This window comes from Salmo trutta, chromosome 32 (assembly GCF_901001165.1).
Source record: "Salmo trutta chromosome 32, fSalTru1.1, whole genome shotgun sequence".
NCBI classification, from domain to species: Eukaryota; Metazoa; Chordata; class Actinopteri; order Salmoniformes; family Salmonidae; genus Salmo; species Salmo trutta.
The window spans coordinates 19475044-19497288 of NC_042988.1; the positions used below are offsets into that span (position 1 = coordinate 19475044).

The 22245-nt window shown below is 42.4% G+C and overlaps 1 pseudogene; it reads right to left on the reverse strand.

Moving 5' to 3' along the window:
- Positions 1 to 326: 326 nt before the first annotated feature.
- LOC115170576 (interleukin enhancer-binding factor 3 homolog) lies at positions 327 to 17836 on the reverse strand (annotated as a pseudogene).
- Between the last annotated feature and the right edge of the window lie 4409 nt (positions 17837 to 22245).

A 22245-nucleotide genomic window follows, 5' to 3' on the forward strand; every position in this document is an offset into this window, starting at 1 on the left:
ATCAAGGGGTATAACATTTATTGGAACAACTGGAATTCTGACTTTGGTTTTTAATGTACGGAGATAATCCTATTATATGTCGTAGAAGCGATGGGGTTAGGTTAGAAGAAGCCTACATAGCCAAACCATAAAGTACAATTTAACATCCATATATGGCCAGCTATGTAAACTAACATTGATTTATCCTACAATAGATGTGGTTCAATACAAATGTAACATTTCATTGCACAATGTTGACTTCAAAATGTATTTTCTGATATCTGGGAGGGAACGTAAGGTTAGTAGAGAGCATCTTTCATGAAGTGAATGCTTGGTCGACACACCAATTTGCTTTCCTCCAAAATAAAAGTCCTTTATTGATACAAACACCACACTTTCTTATACACAGTTCTGAGAAAAAATAAAATAATCCCAACCACCCAAATCTACTTTGACCAGAAATGTGATTGACATTTAAAATGTCTTCCTAATAATTTCCAAACTTATTTGTTAAATTTAAAACTACAGAAATACATCAACTAAAACATTGAAAATAAATGTCTAAAATTACAAGCAAATACTTCAACAAGCAAGCAGTTCTCCAGACCCATTGTATGGTAAAATGAAAATTTAAACAAATCCTCAGCCAAAAACAACTGGTCAACATAGTTAACTGTGTATGGACAGAAATAAATCATAGCTGGGGGTAAAAAAAAAAGTGATGTCATTCCCTCTTTTTTGGGTGGTAGTGGGGAAATTGGTGGAGTGCACTACAAATAAAATACAAACTTGAACACTGACCAAACTGATGAAATAGACCATTTGATTCAGCCGTGGGGAGCTGCCAACTAATAAGTCCAGTTTATTACTTTAAAGTAAAAAAACAAAAAAAAAACAAATGCACAGACATGGATAAACCATGGTCACAGGACAGCCACCATCGCTTCTTTGGAGAACGTTTGTGACAGGGTTGTGGGGTGGTACTGTGGGGCTATGCCGAGGGCGGATTCAGTCTATCTGTACTGGTAGTTCATGGTGGGGTCTCCCCTGCCGTATCCTACTGGTTGTGGTATGGAGCTGGATTTGCACCATAGCTCTGGTTGGCGCCTGCCTGTGCGTTGTAATTTGACTGATTTCCGTAACCTATGGAAAAGAGGAAGTTGATTAGTGAAAGTCTCAATAAAACTGCTTAGGTTACGGTGTACTTGTGATCCCCTTGCCGAGAATCCATCTTACCTTCGTAACTGTAGTCTTGGCTGGCAACAGCGCTGCCCGTCACCTGGCTGGGGTAGGCAGTGCTGTAAGGATAAACTCCTGCTCCTGTCTGGTTTTGATTGAAGGTCTTATTGCCTTGCCCATAGCCCTGGCCATACTGGTTATAGGCACTCTGGCCAGGGGTGGTCTGGTAGGCCCCTTGGGCCCCCCCACCAACTCCTGGCGGTCCAGGGAAGGTTGACTTGGCTCCTTTTTGACAGGGGCTTTGGGAGCTGGAGAAGGGCTGGAGTAGCCTCCATCATTCTGGTAGTATGAACCGTAGGTTCCTGTAGCTGCCACGCCTGTAGTGCTGGCCGCAGGGACTTCAGTAACGGTGCCAGCAGCCGCAGCTCCACCATTTGCTCCACTATTGTAATAATCTAAAAGAAAGATTAGATTAAGAGAGGGTTTGTAGAGAGTTCTACTGCTGTCACCACCCATGCTTGTGAAGATTAATACATTTCATTTTCAAGAAAGTGAAAGCGTTTCACTAAAATTGTAGTACCACATTGTATGGGATATCACATTTATTTTTTAAAACATACAAGACTATTTTTACTTCCACAATCATAATGCAGAATGTCAAAATAAGTCTTGTGCAAGTATCAACAACGCTGTGGTTCTTTGATGCCTAAAGGTGCCTCACGTGTGAGGTAAATGAGGGGCATTGTGAACATTGTCATTTTTAAAGTAAGACTAGCCATGTAACCTCCATCATGCAATCATAGCCCACAATTGCGCAAGTTCTGTGCTCATTTTAATAAAAAAAACTGCAAATATTCAAAGCAGCCTTATGATCCCATAACAAAATGCTAAATCAATAAAAAACCGTTTGACAATGAAGTGATTGATAATACATGTTCAGGACAAAATGAAATAAGACCGTTCACATCATAAGAAATATAACTTGTGTGTAGACATTCAAGACAGATGGCCACAATGGGATCAGATCTCCCCAGTCTGACCCACTCCCAATATGCATGTCATCACAGTGGGCCATTAGCCATCAGCCAACCATAATTGCTCTGGTCTCAATTCCACTAAGGAAGGCAGTCTATTGGGAAAGTGTGGCCTGTGGCTTTTTGGCATATCCAGGTGTCCAGGTACGTCCCAGGGTTGGCAGAGGGTATGGAAGGTGACCAAAGGCAACATGCACTCACTGGCCCTCCCATCTCTCTAGGCGTTGGGACATGAGTCGTAGCGGGTAAGCAAAAGGGACAGGTTTTTCCCCGGGGGAGTGATTGGAGTTCATGTTGCGGGAACACTATAGTTTGCTCCTCTTTCCTACATTTTGTTTTGATTTAAAAGATTGGGATGATCTATGTAGCAAACTCGTGGTAGCCATAGCAGTCTGAGACAAAGTCACCTAAAGAATGAGACAGAGCAGAGAAGGAAAAATTGAATTAGATTGGTTTGTTTTTTGCCATAAAAAGTGGCATGTGTCAATGACTTGGTCAAATTGTTTTCAAACAGCTTTTTTTTGTTTGTTGGGACTTTTAGATTTCTCTGCTCCTGTCACGCTCAAGAAGGTGTTTCCTCAGAAACAGGCTGCTGGTAGGAGGGGGGGGTCAAAGTGATATAGATTGAGTCCTGTGGCTTAACAAAGCAGAGAAATGTAAAATCATAATCGAACCAGGAATAAGAGCACTCAGGTTCCTTCCTTGGTAGTTTGTTTAGATGACATTCAATGGCACACTCTCCAAAACAAAAAGATACTTTGATTTTAGATTTTTTTTATAACTTTTCCAGGTCTTGTATTGTTGGAAGCCTCCAGATGTATGCCACTAACTCTCCACCAAGATGGCTGAGCATGTTGTGCTCTGATCAAACCACACTGAACTTCTGCTTATCTTACAACAGCGAGTAGTGAGAACCCCTCTTGTAGTGTCCTCATGATAAAGGTGGACCATATCAAATAAAAACCAGGACTAGGAGTCACAAGACTATTCAGGTATTGGAAGATGAGGATAAGGGAAAATCAATACTCACTATAGCCTCCAGAGTTTCCATTGTTCCACTCAGCCCTAATCTTCCATAGCCACCCTGAGGAGTTAAGCAAACCAACCATTACATTTCTCCGCTGACGTGAGTATGTTGCCCTACCATTAATGTTGAAGAACAGTATATACAGCATCAAGTAAATTCAGGGACAGAATACACAATAATGCATGTAGTGCCTTCAGAAAGAACTCATAACCCCATGACTTATTCCACATTTATGTATATTAGAGCCTGAATAAAAATGGATTTGTTTTTTCTGACCCTGACAGTCTACACACAATCACCCATAATGACAAGGAAAACAGTTTCATGGTCACAGTTCACTCTGTATCTGTTTTTTAAGTTACCATTGGCCTCGGCGAAATCTCTGAGCGGTTTCCCTCCTCTCTCGGCAACTTGATTTGGAAGGACGCCTGTATCTTTTGTAGTGACTGGGGTGTATTGATACACATCCAAAGTGTAATTAACAACTTCACCATGCACAAAGAGATATTCAGTGTCCGCTTTAAAAAAAAAATCCATCTACCAATACACCCTCTTTGCAAGCATTGGAAACCCTCCCTGGTCTTTGTGGTTGAATCTGTGTTTGAAATTCACTGCTGACTCAGGAACCCTAAACAAATAATTGCATGTTCGGGGTAAGAGATGGGGTAGCATTGAAAATGTTTTTACATTGGGGTAATGTGTGTGGGCCAGTGACAAAATATACATTTAATCAATTTTAAATTCAGGCTGTAACAAAACGTGGAGAAAAGTAAATGGGTGTGAAATACTTTGTGGGCCACTGTAGGTAGCACATAGCTCTGTTTTACCTTGTCCATAGCTGCCAACCATTATTGAACCCTCGGCCCCTCTCCCCTGCCACGCCCTCTACCTCTGCCCCTGGGAGTGGCTGCCGGGTCACCAGTGGGTCAACCATCATGCCAAACCCATGCTGTTTGGAGGAAAAACACGAGAGGACTAAAACTGACAGACAGGTCAGCAGCAACCATATTACCTCAGTTACTATATTTTTACAAACAATAGCAAAGCAAAGATATACAGTAAGGCAGGGGGAATCTTACCATTGGGAGTTTTCTTCTTCTTGGCTGCCTCAGTCACAGAGCCCTCTGGGAAGAGTTTTTTCCAGGGCTGCCAAGGCTAGCATAGGCCTTGGCCACCCTTTTTTATTGGAGCCAGTCCCTTGGAACTTCTGTTCATCTATCTCCACCCTGGAACAGGGGGAAAAGACAGGTCAATACATAGACTCAGGCAAGAACTAGGATAAAGCATAGGACCAAGAATTTGTGTCAAAGCCAAGGCTCATGTTGTTATTGGCAATGTTTTTAAAAGGACAAGTTCACTTTATTTGAACCAAATCTTGAGATTGTAAATTATGTTGCTATAGAAGTGTCCAGACTCTCGTTTTGAGAAATGTACCTCACCAATATACTTCCTTGTTGCTCGTTCTGCAGTATGGGAGCCACAGATAAACCATGAACAAAGCTCCAAAAACACCCCAAATGTAATGTTAGAAACGACAACGCTCTCAGTACAGTGATGTAGGGGTAAATTCTCAAAACCAAGCCAAATCAACAACAAAAAAGACATCTAAAATGTACATGAAATTGAGACTTGGTAAAAATAAAGTAAACTTCTCCAATCATTGAAGCAGCTGGATATCTACTGTTCGATCCTGAAGGCATCAGTCTGGTTGCAGGGTGGATGGGCACTTCTTCCACTCCTGAGACACTAACCTCCATGACGAAGCGTTTGTCGTGGCTGGCCTCCGGTCTCTGAGATGAGCTCATACTTGAGGCCGCGCCGCTTCTCGTTCAGCTCCATCACAGGGTTCTTTCCCATGTTTGGTCAGGATTGGTCCCTGTTGACGAGCACTCTAAGACAAAGAGACAGACATTTCTATGTAAACAAGACCAATACAAGAAACTGGAGTCAAAACTGAGCCTAGTGTCCAAAAATATTGTTTTGAGTTCTACTCAGAGGACCCATACCTCTGCACCGTCTGTGGGCCTCCACGCTGTCCTCCCCTGTGGCTGCGGTGTCCATCCAATGGGAGTGATGCAGGGTTTCACCTCCTCCACAATGGCCGTTGCCACCTCAGTCGTCACTGGCTCAGCAGTCTTCAGCTCCACACCTGTGGGTAGGCCCATGTCCTGGAGGACCTATGATTTGGCCAGGCAGAAGATTAGAAAGGAAAATGTGAAGCGCAGCAGACAATAGTTACAATCTTCTGATTTCATGACAACACACCAAACACTTAGAACATCTACACCATTTACCCCATACACCCACTCACCTTGACAGCAACGTGAAGCTTGGCAGTGCGTTTGGATGGGCCTGAGGCTTCAAAGCTCTTGCCGTCCACCTCCACAGCCATGGTGAAGACTGGTACGTGCACCGGGCCAGTTTGGGAGAGGAGTTTATACTGCAGGCCAGGCTTCAGCTGGTTCAGCCTCATCAGAGCATTCATGGCCTGTGGAGGCTCCGACTTCTCATCTGGGGCTAGCGAAGATCAGGATTAAAAACATTGCCACTTAAATTGTTTTGATCCAGCCAAGGGAAGGGAAATTAAAAAGAGTAGCTGAATTTGCATGCTAACAATGAAGAACTGTGCTGAACAGGAAGAACTAAGCAATACCTACATTCTTTTGCAGCTTCTTTTTTTTTCTTGTTTGGGACTTTTGTCCTCCCCTCCTTCCCTCCTCCTCGATGGGCTCTCTCATTGGTGGCGCGTAGGTTTGTACTGGGGGGGATTTGGACTGCAACAAAAACACAGGGACTGCTGAGCCTTTCCAAAATATGGATACTAAGTTGTATGCACACGTCTGGCAGCTTGGCTTAACCTGTATAGTCCAATGGGGGTCTCGCTCCTGGGTTTCCGGGGCATTTTGGAGGGAAGGGGGTCCATCCCTAGCACTTTGTGAAGCTGTCCGAAGGCAGACAGCCTTAAGGCATGCTGAAACATAAACAGGTGGTGATTTTTTTCCATTCACTACAGCCACCATAATCACACCCCTGTCGTGGGTTGTAGATTAAAAAAATAAATACTTTTACCCCCTTTTCCTCCCCAATTTCGTAGTATCCAACTGGTAGTTAATCTGTCTCAACTCCCGGACCGGGACTCGTCCTCCGAAACACGACCCAACCAAGCTGCACTGCTTCTTGACACCATGCCTGCTTAACCCCGAAGCCAGCCACACCACATGTGTCGGAGGGAAACACCGTACACCTGGCGATGTGCATGTTCGTGCCCGGCTCGCCACAGGAGTCGCTAAAGCGCGATGGGACAAGGACATCCCTGCCGGCCAAACCCTCCCCTAACAACCGAGCGACGCTGGGCCAATTGTGCGCCTCTGGGTCTCCCGTCGCAGCGGCTGCGACAGAGCCTGGACTCGAACCAGGATCTCTAGGGGCACAGCTAGCAACTGCGATGCAGTGCCTTAGACCACTGCACCACCGGTAGGCCCTGTGGGTGTAGATGAGAATCACCTGGGCACTCTGTGTGAGGTCCTCCCTCTGTTGGAGGTCCAGGTGGCCAATAGCATCTGTCAGCTCCTTCTCACATGGATCACAGATTTCCAGCACATCTAAAACAAAACAGGCAAATTATGACATCTTTGGGCTTGTGATGTGGAATTACCACTATATTAAGCAGAGGTGGGAGGACATTGTTCCTCTCCGCTTTTTGAGACTACTCACCAGCCATGAGGATTCCAGAAGCCAGACACTCCAGAACTCTTCGCAGAGCCTCTCCTGCCCCCATTGGCCGTGTTTACCTGTGCCAATTGCCTTCTCACACAGCAGCTCTATTGGCTAGAAGGGGTGAAGGGAAGAAATGTTAATGTTAGTATTTTGTCCCCATGTTTGGCAAATTGGATAAAAAGCCTGTAAATAAGAATTGTTGCAGTTTGATGTACTAAGCCCCTTAACTTCTTTGAGATCTGGGGCAGTATTAGTAGCTTGGATTGAATAAGGTGCCCAGAGGTAAACTGCCTGCTACTCAGGCCCAGAAGCTAGGATATGCATTTTATTAGTAGATTTGGATAGAAAACACTGAAGTTTCTAACACTGTTTGAATGATGTCTGTGAGTATAACAGAACTCATATGGCAGGCAAAAACCTGAGAAAGATTTCCCACTTCCTGGTTAGATTTGAGGTTCGCAGTTTTTCAAGTGATTGCCTATCCAATATACAGTGTCTGTGGGGTCATATTGCACTTCCTACGGCTTCCGCTAGATTTCAAGTCTTTAGAACGTTGTTTCAGGCTTCTACTGTGAATGGGGAGAGAATAAGAGCTATTGGAATCAGGTGTCTGGAAAAATGGCATGAGCTCAGTCATGCGCCCGGCCGTGAGAGCGAGCTGAGTTCCTTTTCATTTCTGAAGACAAAGGCCTAGCGTCCCACATATCCCCAGAGAGTTAAATAAATTCCCATCTACACATCAAACCTGACCACTGTAATTAGAAAAACATTTCTCAAACCAAATGTTCAGGTGTTCGAAGAACCCAGCTGGCAGAAGTGCTGCTGGTGACTCACCCATCCATGCAGTGGGGCCCAAGTGGGACGCGGGGAGCACAGGTCCCTTAGGATGCGGATGGACGATGACGCAGGACCTCAGCCCATTGGCCCTGGCCTGGAGACACAAGCCAGGGAGGGGGAGGAGGGAGAGGGAGCCTTAGTCAAACAAGAACTCACAAAAACGCAAAGCAGCAGCTACATCAGAAAGCCACACAGACTAACGGCTCTGCTTTGTCATTATTGTGGTACAGCATGGGAATATTTATTTGTTCTGATATTGTTCTGTTTGCAGATGTGGTTATTGAATTTAATAGACAACTCCATTTGTGTGAAGTAAACAGCAGATTTGATCCAGCGGTACTGTAATAGGTATGACCAGAGTGGTGATTGTTGAGCAATTGTGCTTCTTGCTGCTCCGTATCAAATGTATCAACTTGTGATTCTGTTAATGATTTTAGGGCGAAGTGGGTCAATGTAAAGCCAAATGCTGACATGGAAAAATGTAGGACAATGACAGTATTTATAATGTGCTTAGTTAATGAGTGGTGATACCTTACAGTAGCTCTAAAGGTTATTGTATGGGGAATACCAGGGGCCTCATTTATAACCATTGCGTGAATTTAACAGTAAATATGTGACCATTTCTGAAAGACTGCGCACGGACAAAAAGAGATTTATACAAACTTTGCGCATATCAAACATATGCATTTTCCCCACCTGAAAAATGCCCATATTTCCACATTGTATGGTGACAATAATGCCCTTATTTGCTGTATACTAGCATTGGAACTAGGCAAAGACAGTATCTAAATAGCAATAGCGAACTTGACCAAATGTCTTGTGTTGGCAGAATGTTTCTTTTGCAGTGACATTTGCTGTATCTGACTTTCTGAAAGACAAAATCAATTGCAAATTGTTGTGGACCTTGTAAACGATCGTTGAATGCAATAATGTTTTGTATGGACTTCTCCCCACAAACCTAAATATGTAGCAATGGCCACAAGTTCTGAAACAATATCTACAATACCTAAAAAAAATGAACGACCGTAGGCCTACACGCTTCAATAGATCAAACTGTCTGTTTCACCTGTTAAATTCTCCGGTTGGATACATAGACTAAAACATGACATTATAAATAGCCCATCTAATTGGCCCCATTAAATGAGATAACAAATTTACCCATGTCACATGGCTACTTCAGGAATATGAACTCAACATGGCCAGAAATGTTGAGGAATGTATTATGCAACGGTTATGATGTATGTATTATGCTTCTAAATGAAATGTCTACTGGAGAAATTTGACATTACAGTATTCAGACGTAGGCCTAGCCTACAAACGTCAATGAAAAGGTGAACAGTCTATTCTACTGTTAAACAGCGTTTTGGAATGGATCACAGAGCAAAATACTTGAACTTATTTACTACTGTGACTTAAGTCAAACGAAATGAGCGATGGGAAGAACGGTAGCCTATACTAACTTGTTGTAGGCCTATAGACCATTTCGCAAGTAGCCTATGAAATCACGAGTCAGAAAAGGTAAAGAATTTATTCTGCAATGATCATGTAAGTGAAATAGGATTTTATTTTAGAATGCAAAGAAAATAAAAACGTTTTGCTCTTCTCACTAATGGTAGATTTTGGCATTATTTTTAAGCTAGGCCACCTGTTTGTTATGAGTAAGAGTCATATTCCCCATTAGCACAAGGCTACCACTTTCACCTTGCAATGTAATACTTCAACCACTACAACACTGTGCTTATGCATGGTCTGAAGTTCACAGGAGGAGAGTATTTTTAATTAATGCCAACTTTGGTGCACACATGGTTTGGGGCATATTTTGTGTGTAAGCAACGGTTTATAAATGAGGGCCCAAGAAGACGGACTAGTGAATGTACATTTCTAACTAAGTGCAATATTCCTTTTTTGTGGCACACAGAAAGCTGAAACAGCCAGAGCATGGGGGTTTGGAGCCTACACACTCTACAAGAACAGGCTGCAGAAATGGAGCGCTTACAGTTAAGAGCGAGAGATTGACAGTTCACTGATGATGACCTAAGAATTCAACATAGTCCCACAACGAGGAATCAACCTCAACACCATGATGGTACAGAAAAGGGTTTGTCGATTGATAGATTGATAATATTTGAGAAATATTGCACCCGAGTGTAGCAAGTTAGTTCCACATCTCTGATCAAAATTAAGCAGTGGTTTTAAGACAATGGTTGCTTTGAGGGGATTGCTGAACGTCCTTTCTAAAAGCAGCATTGAACATTTCAATGACACTGCAATCAAACCTGTTAAGTCAGCAGAGCATCTCTACAAGGTAATGACAAAGGTTTCCTTGGAAACGCTATAAAAACCACAGTAAGAAGTCTACTACAGGTGATAGATACACTTCGAAAGGACATTTAACAATAAAAACACAGAAAAAAACGACCAAAGAAAGAAACTGCGTCAAATGTAGAAAAAAACTCAACTACTTTAAGACAAATAAAGACAAGATTGCAAACCTGGAACCACTTGGCGTGGCGAAGAGACGCCAAGGCAGTAAGGCATTTCTGCTGTCCAGAACATCCGGGGGATCGTTGACTGATAGCGTTTCCTATTGGCGGGTGGAATAAGAAGACAAGGTACAGTTTGACCAAGGGGGGTTCTGTCACACGGCCAGGGGGAGTAGGCAGCTTTCCCAAACCACAGGCAGGACAGGGAAGGGGAGGGGGACCCCCCCACCTGGAGAACATAATGGTCTGAACCCTCTCAGTGAAACTGCAATTACACTAAAGATATGTAACTTCAACCCACTCAGAAACTGCTGTTAAGTGGGTGATTTCTTAAGATCACTCCCAGTAGGCCTATATGGAGAAAAATGTGTATGATGTAAGATTACAGTGGAAGTGAATTATCAAAAGGGAGGTTGTCCTCCATTATGTTAACTCAATGTCAACTCGTGTGGCCTCAGCCCAGTTATGAAGTCAGAGTGCTTTGCTAAACAATGAGAGGTAGAGCCCCTCCCCTTCACCCCTATACTGGGTGTACTGCTTAGCCCCTTCCGAGACAGAGAGCGTCCAGTTGGTCAAAGGTCCAGCGTCCCTAAAAATTGACAAACTAGAAGGCTTGACAGAGAGAATCAGATGCACAAAATTATCAAAACAAGTCCACACTGCAGCAAAACTGATGGCCTTCAAGAGCCAAACTGGGCTTCAATGTTGACACAGTTATAGATAAGGCTAGGTTGATGCATGGTGGGTACATCCAACTTCCTGTTCAGAACGTCTGAGGGGGAACATGGGCCGCCGCCGACTAGTACCCTTTCCCATAATATACAGTGCCCTCTGTAATTGGGAAAGTGAAGCATTTTGTCTTCTTTTGGCTCTGTATTCCAAACGTTTGGATTGAAATCCAACAATGACTACGAGGTTAAGTGTAGACTGTCAGCTTGTCTTTGAGGGTATCTATACCGGGTGAAACCGTTTAAAATCACAGCACTTTTAGTACAAATTCACTTGTGTATAAAAGTAGTTCAAAGTTTTGTATTTGGTCCCATATTCATAGCACGCAATGACTACATAAAGCTTGTGACTTGACACTGTTGGATGCATTTTCTGTTTGTTTTGATTGTGTTTCAGATTATTTTGTGCTCAATAGAAATGTCTGGTAAATAATGTGTCGTTTCGGAGTAACCTTATTATAAATAAGAATACATTTCTAAACACTTCTACATTAATGTGGATGCTACCATGATTATGGACAATACTGAATGAATAGTGAATCATGAGTGAGAAAGTTAGACGCACAAATATATCCCCAAGACATGCAAACCTCTCCCAATTACAATAACAGGGGAGGTTAGTATTTTTGGGGTGGTATGATATTTGTGCATCCAACTTCTTCAAATAATTAGAGCCCCCCCCCCAAAAATGCTTCACTGTGCCAATAATTACAGAGGGCACTGTAGTATTTCTTGCATTTATTATTGAACTTATGACTCCCTCTGCTTCGGACCAAACCCCCATGGATTGGATTTACAAAGACTGCGATCACAGTTGTCCCCTGATTTTGACTGTGACTGGGAGAAGTGACATTCAGCCATGCAGAGTCAAAGAGCCCCTGGCGTTATCTGTAACCTGTGTCCTCCCTGCTATGAACATCAGTCCAATAGCCCACTGCTGGGTCTTAGTAAACCACAACACTTGACCAACACCTTGCAACTCATTTTTGCTGCAATGCAAACCGTTCATCAGTGTTCAGTATAAAAACATGCAAACAAAGTGGTGTTTGTTTTTTGTTATTCTCAGTAAGCCTTCATATAGTTAATGTCTGGGACTCCATAGGGAATAGAAAAAACCTTTTCAGTCAGTAACTATCCTTTCTATACTGTGTATGGGCCATCAAAAATGTACATTACATTACATGGAACTACGAGAAGTAAAGAGCTATAAACATAGCGTGGTTTCATACATGACAGTTCCCCTCATATCCCCTAGCTCCATTGAAGGCCCAATAAACAATATCTGTCTAGACTGGGCTGCCTGCCTGTTTTAGTCTCCCTGCCTAAGGGGGCGCTAGTGAACTGTCTGCCCCTGTGTGGCAGCCTACCTCCGGCCAGCCTGTTTCTCCACCTCCTCGCGGACCAGGGGGACGTCATTGTTGATAGTCAGGGTCAGGGGAGGCTCCTTGGTGCTCTTGATTACGATGTTGGCTTCACGGATGACCTGAGTGACCTCATACTTGTCCTCTGTGATGGTCTGCCAGGTAGAACAGGAGGAATTGTTAATGCAATAGCCATGTAGTGGCTATCCGCCAAGCAGTCAAGGTCATGTACCCCTAAGCCTAAAAAAAACCTATTTTCTACTGAATTCAGTTGTGACTATTCCTCTCAAATGAATGAATCACCCCACAACTGAAATGATGCAGGAGAGTAGATTCTCGAAAGAACAAATTCACAAAGCCAACTGAATACGAAGACACAGAAAACACCAGAAGGTGAATGGACTCACCTTGAGTTGCACAGCCAGGTTGTCATGCCACGTTCTTCAGCAGGGTGATGTGGGTTTGTCCTTACACAGAAGCACCAGCTCCAGGTCCAGGTCCCCCTTCAGCAGCAAGCCTTGGCCACCAGGCCCACCCTCCATCACCCCACGCAGGGGACCGTGTGGCCTGTTCCGACACCTTGGGCTCACTGACAGAGGAGACATGGGTACCCAGGTCAATTACTTTCGAAACTCAAAGCTGAAAGTGATGCTGCCTTCAACACTCCAGCCTTGACGGTGCCAAAAGTATTTCTATGCACTGACATTTTCTACACCATGCACCATTTGAATACAGTTTCCACTCCCTTACCTTTCTTTATCGGACTCGATTCCGTCTGGCTCAGACTTGGACACCTTTTCCTGCTCGTCCAGCCAGTCGGAAACAGCCTTGAGGGCGCGCTCCGTGTGGGATACCATGTTCTGCACGCCCTCCAGCTCCTCCTGTGTGGGGTACACAGCGGAGTGCTTGGCCATCACGTGGCGGTCGTCGTTCATGAAGATACGCATGGAGCGGTGGCGCAGGGGAGGAGGCTGGACGGGAAAGAGGAGTTATTTAAGGAATGACTTCAGCAGGTCACAATTGTAGTAAGTGGCTTTGATAGGAAGAAACAGTCATATTGTGATAACCTTCACCCCACTGTAATTCTCAAAATACAGTAATTTCACTTAGTCAGCTTTCACTGTCCTTACATAAGCATCCATGGACTACTGCTGAATGAGTCATGCCTAATTAGAGGAGGTGCAATCAAGTGCACGTGTTCCAAATGCCCAGGGCAGTTTGACTGGCCAGCAAACCCTGAATTACCCTTACAATTTGATGGAATGGATTGTTTTTTTTTTGGTCTACTTGTATGCAGCGTCCTTGTTAAACTTACAAATAAACCTTCTCAATCAATTATGTCAGACAATACAGTGATTGTTTGTAGAGGCAAATTATTATAGTGCTGAGGCTAGTAAAATTACAGCGCTCCATGTTCACTACCAAATAGAAATGTTTACCACAAATAGCCTTCCTACAAATTAGTGTATAAGAAAGAGGTACCATAATTGCTTGGAGTCTTCGATCCGGTGTATATGGCAGTGATACAAGAACAGGTCCTTCCTGAGAGAACACCAACACTGCTGCTTGGTTCTGCTGAGAACAAAAGGGACATGCTTAAAATGAGAAAAGCAATAAAAAGGATGCCAGATTCCCCTGGAATAGCAGATGACTTTTTTGCTAATATAAAAACATGGTATTTAGGGTGACAGAACATAGGGATTTCTTTGAACAGACCTAAGGATGCACCTTCCTAAGTGAAGGGTGGCTTTGCATGACAAGGGAAATTCCATTGCTAACGGAATTACAGAGTCCAATTCTCACTTTAAAATGTATACCAAATAAACCATTGATTTAAGTTTAACAAACCAACAACTATGCACATTGACTGCTTTAAACAATTTACACAGGAGTCTCGCATAACTCTGATACCACGGAATTACCCCATAGGCTAAGTGTTGCTGAAACAGCAGTAACAAAGGTGTTCCCAGTGTAGCAAACCTGGGTTGTGTTCAGTAGGCACGGAATGGGGGAGGGGAAAAAAAAAAAATAGGACTCAATGAGCATTGTATTGGACATGGTTACGCCAAAATGTTGATCCTATTTTGAGCCTCACTGTATAAAACCAGCGGCAAAAGTGATCTGACATCACTATTGTTGATAGTTTTTTTTTGTTTTTTTTAAATGGACAGGCTCCATCATTGTAGGCCTACAGATGATGAGCAGGACACGGACGCATTCTTCCCCCCAAAAATAAAAGATGGGAGAAGTTGGACCAGGGCTGAAGCAGTGCCAGGACACAACTGTAGCACTATCCTTGGGGGCACCAACAGCATCTACTTTCAAACACGGATTCAATCAGTTGATTATGAATCAGTTCTGCAGGAGCAGATGCCAGATATGTCAGTGACTAAAACTTAGCTCTACCAAGGAAGATAAATTGAGCTACTGCCCCTATATACCAGTATGACTAACATTTCAGAGTCAGTGTACAGTTCGGAATGAGGCAACGGGTATCAGGTACCAGACAGGACCTGCTGTACATGCACAGTCCTAAAGCCAAAATGTATTTAACACGAGTGCACTGCGGTTTTAAATCTATGAACGGTTCATTGCAGTTGACATCAATTAGAAAGTGGCAGTACCCCACGGCTTGAGTCACTCAGGTCTGACAGTAAAGCTGGCTGAGAAGTCATCCAAGATACACAACCAAACTGATCATTTCTATGATGTGTCAAATCCCTCCATTCAGGAAACTAGCATTGTAACGGCAGCGATATGCGGAATGCTTCCATACAGCCATTACGCCTTAGTGTAAATGTCAGGAGCAATTTTTCAACTAACATTTAGATAACTTGCCCAATTCTCAATTTACCAAAGTCTTCTCCAAACCCATCGCTAGTTGCAGGAGAAACATTTGCATTTAGAAAATGCGCCATTATTAAAACTATATACATTTTTGCTCAGAGGTATAACAATGTATACGGCGCCATCTTAGAGTATTTTTGTCTCATTGTTTCCAGACGGGTGGGTGTCCAAAGTTCCGCACGTCGTGTGAGCGAAGCAGAAATAAAGCGTCACTTTGAATGACACGCGCCTGTTTTGCTCAATGAGAGAAGACAAAGATACTCTAACATGGCAGCGTATACATTGTTGGATTATCATGGCACGCATGGTTCAATATATAGATGCAGTCAATGAAAAATGGACTTTAGTGTTTGAAAAAGTACTTCTATGTATTTTCAATGACCATCGATTTGAAAATAGTTCCTATTATGCAATCCTTCCTCGTCAACCACCAGATAGCGGTGTATCGCCACAACATGAAAAAACCCAGCTTACTATCCATCACTACCTTACAAGTTCTACTGTGTTGTTTCACTACATACATGGTGGTAAGTGAGTACTGATGTAACTTGAGTAGTGATGAGCAGGGTTTGACATGCCTATTGGCATAATTTACTACACAATTCCAGCTTAATGACTATTGTATTTTTATTGGGGCATGTACTTAATAGCTACGAAAAAGTGTCTTGCTTCTGACTGGCAGCTTTAGTGTCGCTATTCGGGATGGCTGTGTGAGGAAAAAGGCATGTGAGCGGCAGGAGCCTGTGAATGAGGCGATCGGCAAAGGTCTGAGGTTGTTGCAGAGGAAAATGTCACAATGTAGAACTGGCGCCAGCGCAGCGTTGTCTTTCCCCCTTCATATAGCTCTTCAGGGCTGATTCACCCATGCTCGCAATGTCAGTCTGATGCATTTGTTGCACTTTACACAGTGCGGGTTGGTTGGGTCCAGTGATGTGGTTATAAAATACAAATGTTAAAAAAATAAAAAAATAAAAAAAGTGGGTAATATATAATGACCAAAAACAAAAATGCAACATGTAAATTGGTGGGTCCCATGTTTCATCAGCTGAAATAAAAGACAGCAAAAAATCTGCTATGCACAAAAGGCAGGATTAGATCTAAATTTGCCTGCCATTTGGTTTTTCATAAACATATGAGCATTTTCTGTTCTCTCATTTTAATTCAAGTACTTTTTCAAGTACCAACCTGAGAAAATGTCAGATTTTGAAGGTATTCCAGTAGTTTTTCAGTACCAAATTCAAGTACTTTAAGGCACCTTGTGCAAAACCCTGTTGAGAGCAAAACCGAATAACCCAATACAAAACTACATTTACATTGAGCAGTAGGTATATGGTTTATTCAGCACCAATCTAAAAAGTTGGGTAAACAGTACTTTCCTGTAGATATTTTGTCTCAAATTTCAAGCAGCTGAAGGACAAACCACTGACAAGTCTATATGTAATTATATTCAACATTCTGGCTTGTCAAGAACATTACATGACCATTTGCTACCCAGGGCCTAGCCAGCAGATCTGACCTGCTTGCTTACAGTGGCACTAGGGTCGGACAGGCTTCCTGTCTAGATTAAGACACTGTGGAGCCTGCACAAAATATGGATTGGTTAAACACACCTCAAACCTGGGATGATAACTGGTTGTACACCAAATTGTCCATTATCCCAACTGTTACACCAAGATGACTGAATGGACTGCTTGATTTTTAAGTAAAACGGATGTTTGTCCTCATGCTAGCTAGCAGTAGCCATTATGAAATGGCATGTCACTTGAACAACAAAGGAGCCAATTGGCTGACACTGATATTCCAAAATGGCTGCTGTGGTTTATGCTTCCTGAGGAGGAAAAACTACCAGTTGATCAATGCGACAATTCAGCATATAGAGCAATATTTTGCACGGGCTCTGTGGTGTCTTTATCTACACAGGAAACGCCTTTGTCGGACCCTAGTCAGTGTTGCTGTAAGCAGGTGGGTAGGATGTGCTGGCTAAGAGAATCCTTCCAGCCGCCATTTAATTTCAAGCCTTAATTCAGTGCGCCAGTCTGGAATATGCCACCTGCACTAGTCACACCACGATTAGGACTGCCTACTATGTGGGTATAGCTAGATAGCTAAATATAAAATGCCCTATATGATCGCCATGATATTGTGATAACATTTTATGAGATTAACGTTAGCTAGCGTGGCTAGCCCAAGATGGTCGTGTCCTCGCATTGTAGCCAACGTTGACTAGCCATAGCTATATAGGCAATCATACATAACGATGGACAAAAATCCTACATTTGCTTTCAATTCCTATCCGCGTATCTTATTTTTCTCCATAATATAACGTTAGGTAGCTAGCATGGTGCCTTACGACGTGCTGCCATGCTTGTGGTTCGAGCTGAGGGAGCGTTCTGAACAAAGAGGGCTGCTGCTAGGCTAACGTTAGCTTGCGAGACGTAATTCGTACAACGCCAAATGAGTGTAATCGGTAATATAGTTGCTTAATTCATGTTCATAAAGGACGGTGTAATCATTTCATCAACCCTGAATATAATGTGCATCGTTACAAAAACACACCAAAAAAAATCCTTCTAGGACTACCAATTCAGCGACGCTTCGCTCCAACTCTCCTCGCCGAGGAGCAGAAATGACTACACACCTGAACAGCAAATTCTGAAGGCTAATTGGCGAAGTAGCATGTGACCAAAGAAGTAAGCCATCCCGTTCACCTTTCGACGGTCTAGTCTGAAATGTAAATGACTAGCTAGCTAGTTCACGAGTCAATACCGTACTGTGGGATAATCACCAGCCAATTTTCCCAAATTACATAGCTACTATAAATCATTATTAATTATTAACCCTATACACCATACCCTGTTATTCCAGGATACAAAATAAGTTATAATTTGATATCGGGGGATTCCATTAAGTATGTGACTAAACACACCACATTTCAGACAAGAAAGATGTCGTATATTTAAACAATAAGGCCCGAGGGAGGTGTGGTATATGGCCAATATACCACCGCTATGGGCTGTTCTTACTACGACTCATCGCGGAGTGGCCTGGACACAGCCCTTAGCCATCGTATATTGGCCATATATCACAAACCCCAGAGGTGCCTTATTGCTATTATAAACTGGTTACTAACGTAATTGGAGCAGTAAAAATAAATGTTTTGTCATACCTGTGGTATACGATCTGATATACAACGGCTGTCAACCAATCAGCATTCAGGGCTCGAACACCCAGTTTAAATACCTGTTCAAAATACGAGGCAATGTTTATATAACACCTTTCAAACAGCCCTCTTATTTACCACTTTCTTGCAGGCCCCTTTATCATATCAGTGGGTAATTGGCAAATTTGGAGGGGAAAGGGGGTTTAAAACCATGGGGCTGTTTGCATTTCAAGTAGAGAGGTGTTAAAAAAATCGAAGTGTTAATGAATTTCCCTGCACAAGAGCAGTGAATCATTCACACAGACCCAGGGTCTGTGAAATGCAGGGAATCATGACAAGATTGTTTAGGTGTGTTTTAATTTACCATGTTTTAATCTGCACTCCATTAAGGTGACTTTAAAGTTACCTGACAAAATATGAATGCAACATATTTACTGAGTTACAGTTCATATAAGGAAATCAAGTCAATTTAAATAAATTCATTAAGGCCCTAATCTATGGATTTCACATCTGGGAAAACAGATATGCATTTTTTGGTCACAGACACTTTGAACAAAAGGGTAGGGGCGTGGATCAGAAAACCAGTCAGTATCTGGTGTGACCACCATTTGGCTCATGCATAGAGTTGATCATGCTGTTGATTGTGGCCTGTGGAATGTTGTCCCTCTCCTCTTCAATGGCTGTGAGAAGTTGCTGGGATATGGCGGGAACTGGAATACGCTGTCGTACACGTCGATCCAGAGCATTCTAAAACATGCTCAATGTCTGGTGAGTATGCAGGCCATGGGAAGAACTGGGAAATTTGCAGCTTCCAGGGAATTATGTACAGATCCTCCGACATGGGGCTGTGCATTATCGTGTTGAAACATGAGATGATGGCGGCGGACGAATGGCATGACATACTGCTTTACTCATTTCATATGTATATGCTGTATTCTATTCAATGTCACTTCGACATTGTTAGTTCTAATATTTATATATTTCTTAACTCCATTCTTTTACTTTAGATTTGTGTGTATTGTTGTGAATGGTTATTTACTGCACTGTTGGAGCTAGGAACTTACAAGCATTTCGCTTCACCCGCAATAACATCTGATACATATGTGTACGTGACCAAAGCAATTTGATTTGATGACATTGGACCTCAGGAGCTTGTCACGGTATCTCTGTGGAAATTGCCATCGATAAAATGCAATTGTGTTGGTTGTCCGTAGCTTATGCCTGCCCATACCTTTAACATGGAACCCAACCCGGCTACGCGCGTGCGTGCGCTATCGTGCATACATTATTTTGTCCCCCTACACCAAAACGACACGACAACGCAGGTTAAAATATCAAAGCAAACTCTGAACCAATGACATTAATTTGGGGACAGGTCGAAAAGCATTAACATGTATGGCAATTTAGCTAGTTAGCTTGCACTTGCTAGATAATGTGTCCTATTTAGCTAGCTTGCTGTTGCTAGCTAATTTGTCCTGGGATATAAACATTGAGTTTATTTTACCTGAATGCATAAGGTCTGTTATGGGTGTAAGATGGCACAGTGATTGCCATCTGTTGGTAAATGTTAATTACTGCAACTCCAGTGTTTTTACCGGTGTGCTTGAGATACCCGGATGTATTGTAATGTACATCAACGCCTCTGTCTCGTCATTTAACATTCAAACAAGGTCCTCTACTCCGACAAGTAAATCCACACATAAAAACGGCCAACTGAATCATTTCTAGTCATCTCTCCTCCTTCCAGGCTTTTTCATCTTTGAACTTATATGGTGATTGGCATCTACACTTATAGTATTCCACGACGACCGCAAAACATTAGTATTTCAATCACCCCCATGGGTATAACCAATGAGGAGATGACACGTGTTACCTGCTTCTATAAAACCAATGAGGAAATTGGAGAGGCAGGACTTGCAGCGCAATCTGCGTCAGAAATAGGAAGGACTTTCTATTTTAACCCTTGGTAACGCAGACGGGTCGTTGGCGCGCGCCGAGCAGTGTGGTCGCAATAATTGAATAACATGGATTTAAAAATGTATTTTTGCGACGCTCGCGCACGCGACGTGTCCGGTCTCTGGTCAGCATGTAACGCCACCACTAACATTGGGCACTCTGTTCACAACGTTGACATTAGCAAACCGCTCGTCCACACGACGCCATACACGTGGTCTGCGGGTTGATGAGGCCAGTTGGACATACTGCCAATTCTCTAAAATGAAGTTGGAGGCGGCTGGCTTATGGTAGAGAAATAAACATTACATTTTCTGGCAACAGCTCTGGTGGACAATTCCTGCATTCAGCATGCCCAACTGCATGCTCCCTCAAAACTTGAGATATCTGTGGCATTGTGTTGTGTAACAAAATTGCACGTTTTAGAGAGGCCTTTTATTGTCCCCAGCACCAAGGTGCACATGTGTAATGATCATGCTATTTCATCAACTTTATCTTGACGAAAGAGAACACTAAACAGGGATGTAACAAATTTGTGCCCCAAATTTGAAGAGAAATAAGCCTTTTGTGCACATAGAACATTTCTGTGATCTTTTATTTGCTCTATGAAACATGGGGACCAACACTTTACATGTTGCGTTTATATTTTTGTTCATTATATTTTTGTTTTCTAAAATATTTACTGTTTATGTTTGAATGCAGTGGCTAAGTGTTCTTTCTTTTCTTTCATGAAGAAGCATTGTTTGTAATTGTTTTTTGTCAGTTTTGTGTAACTGTCAGCAACATATCTAATCCTGTGAAAGCACTGTTGCACTTTAAACTGTTGTTTGTAAATTCCTTTGTGTTTCTGCATTTTAAGGAGAAACTCTGTGATGTAGAGCTGTCTTATTTTCACATATCTTTTTGAATCATAGAATTCCATAAACTCCAGAGAAAATGAATTTAATTGTAAGGCGTTGTATGTATTGCAGGAAATTATTTGTGGTAGTTCATCAATATGAGCCCTTACAGACCACTTTACTCAGTAATAATTAACATTCGTTACAACCATTGCAATTGATGGAGTAATGAAAACTTGTATAAATTCATACCTATACTGAGATCATTTCTGTTCTACTTCCCCTGTCAGAGGACATTTTCCACACCTCTGTTCTCTCCTGGGATTAGCACCATGGTGCTATGACCTGACAGGCCATGTTGTGGTTTCTTTTATTTTTATTTAACCTTTATTTAACTATGCAAGTCAGTTAAGAACAAATTATTATTTACAATGATGGCCTATCAAATGGCAAAAGACCTCCTGCGGGGACAGGGGCTGGGATACATTTTTTTAAAGAAAATAAAATCATATATGTTTTTCAGTAAAAAAGGGGAACCGGCAACTTAAACTTTATTAGACAACATTAAATTCTATAGCTTTTGCAACACTTAGCTTCATTTAGGTCCCCAGACAATTGGGGAAACAATATAAGCAATAATACACACACACACACACACACACAATTCACACGTCAATAGCATTACAGGTTTGACACATACTGTATGTCTTTCACATCTTCAAGCACAGGTAAATGCACAGCCTTTACTTTGCTTTGGCATAGTGCCACTGACTTCATGATGTGTCAAAGTGCACTTTGACATTTCCACAAACAAACAAAGTATGAACTCCAAAAAACACTGACAGTAACACACACACGTATATATAATTTGAGATGTTGTTGTTGATATCTTATAGGCAGCTTCATTTCATGTACTGTTATGTACACAGAGAAAGGACTCATGTTGCGTGACCTACCAGACACTTTTACAACAAACCTTTCTCCTTGGGCAGAATTATCTGTGCTATGTCTCCAGTATCCAGGTGAGGCATACTGTCCTTACTTGGTCCTATTTTTTTGTTATAATCCATTTATGACATTTAATTTGTTTGTGTATAGTCT